General features: G+C 41.7%; 1 long non-coding RNA gene and 1 pseudogene across 1 annotated transcript; one reads left to right on the forward strand and one right to left on the reverse strand.

Annotated features, from left to right (window-relative positions):
* The window catches only part of LOC109849807, a 12,624-nt pseudogene extending 5,007 nt beyond the window's left edge, over positions 1 to 7,617 (reverse strand).
* On the forward strand, positions 20 to 2,746 carry LOC109849815. Its single transcript, XR_002249241.1, has 3 exons — positions 20 to 975; positions 2,040 to 2,103; positions 2,250 to 2,746. It is a non-coding gene; the product is annotated as an uncharacterized LOC109849815 (long non-coding RNA).

A 7,633-nucleotide genomic window follows, 5' to 3' on the forward strand; every position in this document is an offset into this window, starting at 1 on the left:
AGGGGGGGGGGGGGGGGAGATAGTGAGCACAAGAAATTTATTTGATTCACCAAAAATGTTTACATCCACGACTAAAAATTACCCTTCACTTTGAAAGAAGGAACATAATAAAATTATAGTTGAATCATTATCATTATTTGAGCCAAACACAACTCCTTGTACACTCACTATAGTATCCAAAGAACACTCTCACAAGCACTAAATCATATTCATTTTTTCCTCCTCGTATCTCTAAAGGCTCACAATCATCTTTAGATAGGCTACATGTCTTGTACACCAAGCATAGCAAACTTGCCCACAAAAATACTAAGCTTTTAGCACACTTATATAATAATTTTTAGGGGTTTTTATCTTTAGGTCCATTTGTTTACTCCCATTTATCTTTAAACCCAAGTTCTATTATTTGTATTTTTAAGCCCAATTCACTTTTGGTATTTGTCTTTAAACCCAATTACTTGTATTTATACAGAATGAATGTAAAAACCCAAAATACCCCTTTGATTGGCCCAATAAAACCCAGTATCTCTCTCATCTTCCTCATTTCATCTCACAGCCCTAAATTGAAAAAACGAGATCCCCTTTTCGTCGTCGCCCGTCTCCAGCCGCCGACGCCCCGTTCTAGCCGTCGCCCGTCTCCGGCGTCGATGTCCCTGTCCCTCTCTCTCCAGCTCGTGCCTTCCCATTTCCGTCATCTCCATAAATGTGTCCCTCTTCAAAATTCTGATGATCATGTCCTCTTGCTCTTCTGGTAATTTCCCCCCCTCCTGGGTCTTCTTCTTCAAGCCATCGATTCTGCTTTGAAAACCTTTCCTCCCCACCAATTATTTTATTGCTCTGAACAATTATTTAATTAATCGGTCGTGCGCGGTGAACAGATTTGAGAGGGAGCTATTGAGGGGGGCCGGGCTTGGTGAATGGCTCTGACGCGCGCCATTTGATGGTCTGGAGCTCTTGGTCGCTTGGAGCATTGTTCAGGTTATTATTATTATTATTTATTTATTTTCCTTTTTACGGGTGTTGTTCAATTTTGACGTTCAGTTGGTGGTGCTTGCTAATTTTGTCATGTCGCATCAATTTCCTCCATTTGTGAAATTATTAGCTGCTATGTTTCGAAATAAAAAGCGCTTTTGGGCACAGGTTCTTATCACGGAGGTGGATATTTGGGATAAGTTGCCTTTTGAAAAGGTGGTTTGCTAATTTTTTGCTGTCTAGATAAAGACCCGCCGCATGCTTAATTAATTTTTCGTTTGGGGTGGGGGGGGGAAGGATTCTTGATATTTGACCCCAAAACTATATATATTCTGGTGTTACTGCTATAAAAAGAGAAAAAAATCGATGAGCACAGCAGGATGTCGGCACCTAATACATATGCTTCGAGCCTTGGTGAATAAAAATGAGGAGAGCACATTTTTCATGCTAATGTAGTGTTCACTCAGATATAGATTATCAACAAGTGAGGAGTCGTTGATTTTAGTGTGGGCAAAATTTCAAACCAATATCTTGTAGTTTCTTAATATTTAGGTTGGTCGATCATATGTTTCTTATATCCATGAGTTAGTGAAGTTAACTGAAAACTTTAACTTTCTGTGATTAATTATCATCTTCGATAGCCACTTGAGGAGGCTGAACTCTCAAATATCACACAATTATACCAGAAACTATGACAACCAATAAATGTAAGCCATTCATTGTTCAGTAAAGAGCAAGGTGGGCATCACTAACTTGAGGGAAACATGTTTTGTGTTCAATTCTGTTTTGATAATAAATATAGATAAGTTTATCCAAACAGAATCCTACTAAATGTTAAAACATTGAACTTAAAATTATTATGTTTTGTTGATCAGAACTTAAAATTATTATGTTTTGTTGATCAGAACTTAAAATTATTATGTTTTGTTGATCAGAACTTAAAATTATTATGTTTTGTTGATCAGAACTTAAAATTATTATGTTTTGTTGATCAGAACTTAAAATTATTATGTTTTGTTGATCAGCGCATGATGACTAATTAAGTACATTTTCAACCATATAAATTACAGGAGGAGCTGATCAAGGAGCTCGATTTGATTCTCGAGAGCTGCAGTAGGTTCTTAGTGGATCATGGTAAATATTTCTTGTATAGGATGTTGCATTCAACTAAACAATATAAATTACATTTTGGATATTTGGATTGTAGTTTGTGGTTTTCTAAACTCTGACAAAAAAATTTCTATTGATGGCTGGTTGTTTAACATTCTAATTTTTTTCAGGGTTAAAAAGGGTCACCAATTGTTTCTTGCTTCACTTGATGGAGTTTGGCCCTTTGAAGCTTACTGATCCTTCGAAGATTGGTGGGCTGTTGAACGGGTTGAAAACTATGAGGATGAATAACCCCTTTTGGCAGTCTTTATGGTGAATCTATGTTTTTTAACATTCCTCAGCTTTTGGCTATGTTTGTGACTGTGAATGTATCTGAAATACGTGTGAGGATGTTTTGTACCATATATGTGAGGATGTTTTGTAACATATCTCAATTTGTGTTGCAAGTGTAACATATATGCGAGGATGTTTTGTAATATGCGAGGATGTTTTGTAACATATAGGCGAGGATGTTAAAATTGGTCATTGTTAAAATTTGTTTGATCTCTCAACTTGTGACTGAATTTAGTGGTGAGTTTGTAGCATATTTCAGCTTGTGATGGTGTTTGTGATTGAAAATGTACCGTGTTAAGTGTAGAGGATGTTTTGTAACATATCTATGTTTGTGATTGAAAGTGTAGCGGGTTATACTGTAAGTGTAGCGGGTTACACTGTAAGTGTAGCGGGTTACACTGTAAGTGTAGCGGGTTATCGTGTAAGTATAGCGGGTTATCCTGTAAGTATAGCGGGTTATCGTGTAAGTGTAGCGGGATACACTGTAAGTGTAGCGGGCTATCATGTAAATGTAGCGGGTTACATTGTAAGTGTAGCGGGCTATCCTGTAAGTGTAGCGGGTTACACTTATCCCGTAAGTATAGCGGGTTATCCTGTAAGTGTAGCGGGTTATCGTGTAAGTGTAGCGGGTTATCGTGTAAGTGTAGCGGGTTATCGTGTAAGTGTAGCGGGTTATCGTGTAAGTGTAGCGGGTTATCGTGTAAGTGTAGCGGGTTATCGTGTAAGTGTAGCGGGTTATCGTGTAAGTGTAGCGGGTTATCGTGTAAGTGTAGCGGGTTATCGTGTAAGTGTAGCGGGTTATCGTGTAAGTGTAGCGGGTTATCGTGTAAGTGTAGCGGGTTATCGTGTAAGTGTAGCGGGTTATCGTGTAAGTGTAGCGGGTTATCGTGTAAGTGTAGCGGGTTATCGTGTAAGTGTAGCGGGTTATCGTGTAAGTGTAGCGGGTTATCGTGTAAGTGTAGCGGGTTATCGTGTAAGTGTAGCGGGTTATCGTGTAAGTGTAGCGGGTTATCGTGTAAGTGTAGCGGGTTATCGTGTAAGTGTAGCGGGTTATCGTGTAAGTGTAGCGGGTTATCGTGTAAGTGTAGCGGGTTATCGTGTAAGTGTAGCGGGTTATCGTGTAAGTGTAGCGGGTTATCGTGTAAGTGTAGCGGGTTATCGTGTAAGTGTAGCGGGTTATCGTGTAAGTGTAGCGGGTTATCGTGTAAGTGTAGCGGGTTATCGTGTAAGTGTAGCGGGTTATCGTGTAAGTGTAGCGGGTTATCTTGAAAGTGTAGCGGGTTACACTGTAAGTGTAGCGGGTTATCCTGTAAGTGTAGCGGGTTACATCGTAAGTGCGACAGGTTATCCTGTAAGTGTAGCGGGTTATTCTGTAAGTGTAGCGGGTTATCCTGTAAGTGTATAACACTCATAAAATTTCACAAAATAGCACTCACAAAATTGCCAAAATTGCACAAAATTCCAGTCTTACAAACTCCAAAATTGCACAAAATTCTACAATAACGAAATTGCACTATCAACACTTTCATTATCTACTTTCAAAAACTTACAATCTAAAACAATATGTTACAAATCAAACTCCAAAATTACACAAATCTTCAAGGAAAACTCCAAAATTTCACAATCTTCAAGACAAGCTCCAGAACCGCCCCAAGCTCCTCCCTGTCCCGTTGACGCCCTCGACCACCGCCGCAATCACCTCGTTGACGCCCAAACCGCTGCCCTCCATCACCCGCCACCCAGGTCCGTCCAAGCCTCGACGCCAAGCTTCCCCAGATCCATGCTCCGCGCCCTAACACCTCTCCCCCACCACACCGAGCACCACCTCCGTTCACCACCTCCCTCAACGCTACCTCCGGCCTCCTCCGCCACCCGCAACGCCGCTCACCCTTGCCTTCTTCCCCGAACCCGACTCACCGCCCACTCCATCTCCTCTGTTCACCTTCCTCAGCCACGCCAAAACAACCCGCCAAGCCCAACGCACCGGCCAGCCCGCGTCTCCCTTGCCCACCACCTCCGCCTCCATCGCTGCCTCCTCAAGCCGCGCCTCCACCGCAAGATCCTCGCCGCCTGCCGCGCCTTCCAGAGGTGGGATCGGAGGAGGAAGACAAAGACTTGAGGAAGAAGGAAAATGAGGAGAGAGAAGGGGGGCTGGTTTAAGTAGGGTATTGAAAGGGGTATTTTGGGGATTTTATCATGTTGGTGTATAAATACAAGTGCTGTATATACTGTATTTTAGAAATTGGGTTTAAAGACAAAAACAAAAAGAAAATTGGGTTTAAGAATACAAAAAATAATGATTGGGTTTATAGGTAAAGATAAGTAAACAAATGGGCCTAGAAATAAAAAACCCTAATTTTTATCAAACTTGTCCACCATGATTTGCTAGAGTTGCTCACCATGCCCCACAAGAGGTCTAGCTCATCAATAATCTCCCCCTCCAGCATGATTAATGAGAAAACTAGCACATCTGCTGCTATACTGCAAGCACTAAGCAGACAATTCGTCTTGCAATAGTAGAGAACGCCACAATCATATGCTTGCTACTCCACAAGCAATCAGTCCACCTCTTTGCTAAACCGCAAAGAAAATATTAAGCCATCAACAACCACCAACTACACATAATCTGAATGATGTAAGAAGCAACCCTTATTCGACAAACCAGCCCTAACCTGAACAAGACAATCCTCATCGATTGACTTTGAAAGAGGAACTCCATGTGACCTCTATGATGGCAAGATTTCCTCTACTACTATTGTCTAAACCATGACAACATGAACCTTGAAACCCAAGCTACCCTAAAAAACTCCCCCAACTTATGGACATTTCCCCCCCTACACCCATCTAGACTGTAATATTTCCTATCAAACGATACGTCGATACAATCTTCTATGTTTTTTCTCTTAATCAGTACATTTCCACTTTATGTGATTTGAAGACTTTCCCCTCATGTTGAATAGACATGTACTTCTTGGTTCAAAGATATCAGATTCTTTTCACATCTTCAGGACAATACCCCACACCGCGCAAAGTACAAATGATGCCATCAAACATTTTGATTTTCACCATTCCAAAACCCAAGACTTACAAACCGAATCATCTCCCAAAACTACTCGATAGATCTCTTCTTGAAACAAATCAAAATAATCTGATCTGCAATACACATGCACCACTGCCGCAAAACTTAATATCCACTCATCTAAAGAAGCAACAATGATTTTAGAGATTGTGATCTTCATCCTTTTATAGTCATCAGTTCTAAGGTTCCACAGGAAACACAATTTGTTGAAGAGGCTCCAGCCCGTAAGAGGCGCAATCACTTTCCAACTGAGGGCAATCAACTTTCACATAACCATACCCATTAAACCTTCAGTATTGTATACCCTTTCCACTAAATTTTGATATATGTATGCCCCATGCAGAATCCCTATTAGCTTGTCTTCCTTTTCGATTCTCCCGCATGACAGCTAACGCAAGTTCAAATCCCTCAGACTTCTTCTGGTATCATGAGATACTAATACAAGCTGCACCTCAACATGTGAAGAATCTTTACCAAACAACATCATTATCACCAAGCCATTAAAAGAATCAAAAAGTGAGGTAAGAAGCAAAAGAGCCTTGCCTCCCTTTTTCACCTTGAAATCAATCTTTTGTAGTTGATCACACAAATCCTTAAATATGGTGATGTGCTCCATGAGATTACCGCCTTCAACCACCATCAACTGATACAAATCCAACTTAACCCAGATCTCTGACGCCAAATCTTCATCAACAACATCATTCAGAATGCTATCAACAATACAGTGTCAGATAGTGCTAACACACCTTGCTTCAAGCTCCTCTCATTGGCCATCATCCATTTTCACTAGCTTCCAATCCTTCCCCTTCAAAACTTTTGCAAAGCCTTGTTGAATAAGGTCCACCACTCTTCTTTGTCAAAGGGTAAAACTTACTTTGCCATTAAACTTCTGCGCAATGAAATTGTTGACATTAGTCTTTACTCCTTAGTTTTCGCTTGTTGGTGGGTTATCCCTCCTGGGAGGTTTGGTGGGCAAGTCTAAAAAAGCTTAATGGACAGGCTTGATAAAGCTTGTTGTATAGATTTGATAAATACTTAAAGGGCAAGTTTGGTTGGTGCGCAAGTTCGCTAAGCTTAGTAGACCAGCCTTGTAGCCTATTTAAAGAGGCTTGCGTCGTCTTCATAAATAGGTGTCAAAATCTCATAAACAGGTGTCAAAATCCATCAGCATTTTTGCTTGGTCCGTACAATTTTTAGATGTTATTTCAAGAAATTTTAAACTGGAAGAGAACTAATTATTTCCCAGCAGCATAATCCTGGAATCTACATTTCCAAAACCAAACACAAAAATGTGATTTCCCCCTAATGCTGCATACGATCACGAACACCAACGAAACATGGACAAATTAATCAGCAGGACACCATGTGTATCAGAAGAAAAATTTATCGAACTCCTGGTATTAGGGCCCAAACTCCTAATTGAAGTTAAAAAGGGTTGGATAACGGAAACCCTGCAGCATCTAGTTTTCTACTGACTGAGAGATAAATCCCAAATCACCTAATCAACAAGCACAAAAAAAAAATCGCAATTCCCCAATCCGAGCCTCCATTCAGAAAAACATGCGCAAAATGGATACTAGCAGGACGCAAACCTATATCTCAATAACCAGTGACAAAGATGGCATTACGCGTAAGACACAAAAAAAAAGCTCGCAAATTTCCCCAAATACCTCCAACGAAGTAAGCAGACGAGGGCCACCCCCTAGCAGTTTTAAACGACATCGCCTCCTCCTGCGTCAACGGCTCCACACTCAAATCTCACAAAATTCAGCAGCAGGCCACGCGTCTTCTTGTGCTCATTTGGGCGGCACCCAATTACGAGGACCCGGCACAAACGGGAGCCAATCGGGCGCCGACCTCTGAGCGTAGATGCCATGGAGAACGTCCTCAAGCCTTTTCGCGCCCAAATGGACCTCGACCTCGGTTTCAGATCCGGATCCGCTCGATCCGATGTCGATCTCGATGAAGGAGGCCTTGCCGGCGCGGTTGGATTTGGCGCGGGAGGGGGAGAGGAGAGAAGGAGGGAACGATCGGATTAGGGTTCGGGTTTGGGGTTTGAAGAAGGCCGGGGTTTGGGCGAGGACGCGAGCCATGGAGGAGAGGATGAGGATGATGAGAGAGAGAGAGAGAGGACAAGGGGAT

The sequence above is a fragment of the Asparagus officinalis genome, chromosome 1, assembly GCF_001876935.1.
Source record: "Asparagus officinalis chromosome 1, Aspof.V1, whole genome shotgun sequence".
Taxonomy (NCBI): Eukaryota; Viridiplantae; Streptophyta; class Magnoliopsida; order Asparagales; family Asparagaceae; genus Asparagus; species Asparagus officinalis.